General features: G+C 41.6%; 1 long non-coding RNA gene across 1 annotated transcript; it reads left to right on the forward strand.

Annotated features, from left to right (window-relative positions):
• The first annotated feature begins 15 nt into the window (after positions 1 to 15).
• Positions 16 to 497, forward strand: LOC106511969 (uncharacterized). Its single transcript, XR_001309581.1, has 3 exons — positions 16 to 128; positions 302 to 378; positions 456 to 497. It is a non-coding gene; the product is annotated as an uncharacterized LOC106511969 (long non-coding RNA).
• Positions 498 to 611: the final 114 nt, after the last annotated feature.

The raw sequence follows: 611 nt of genomic DNA on the forward strand, positions 1-611 counted from the left end.
ACACACACACACACACACACACACACACACACACACACACACACACACACACACACCACTTTGTTCTCATGACTCCGTCTCCTCTCCAGGTTTCCTAGCTGGGACTGTCGAGTTAAACACTCCAACAGGTCAGTAACATTTATCATCCTTTAAACTGATTGTTTTAAACACTTTTTCATATAATTCATCTAGAATTTATTAATTAAAAATAAGTAAATAAATATGTAAATAATTAAATAATCCAGTTATTCTACAGTTGTTGACATGAACTGTCCTGATTAAAACTCTTCTCTTCTTCAAGGGATGAGGACCAATCACATAGGAAGAGAGATGGAGCAAGCTCCGCCCCATTGGCTCAAAGAGCCAATCGGATCCAGGGTGAGTCCTCCGTGTTGATTTGTTTGTGTTCCTGCTCTAACGTCCCGTTCTAACAGGATTGTTGTTGTTTTCTGCAGTGGCGCAGCCGAACAGGAAACTTGTAACGGTAAATAAGAAAACATAAATCACTACTGATCAGATCTGAGACCAGCTATGTCACCTGTGTGTGTGTGTGTGTGTGTGTGTGTGTGTGTGTGTGTGTGTGTGTATGTGTCGCCTAAGTGTCTCTGCGG

This window comes from Austrofundulus limnaeus, unplaced genomic scaffold, assembly GCF_001266775.1.
Source record: "Austrofundulus limnaeus strain Quisiro unplaced genomic scaffold, Austrofundulus_limnaeus-1.0 Scaffold3713, whole genome shotgun sequence".
In the NCBI taxonomy this organism is placed as follows: domain Eukaryota; kingdom Metazoa; phylum Chordata; class Actinopteri; order Cyprinodontiformes; family Rivulidae; genus Austrofundulus; species Austrofundulus limnaeus.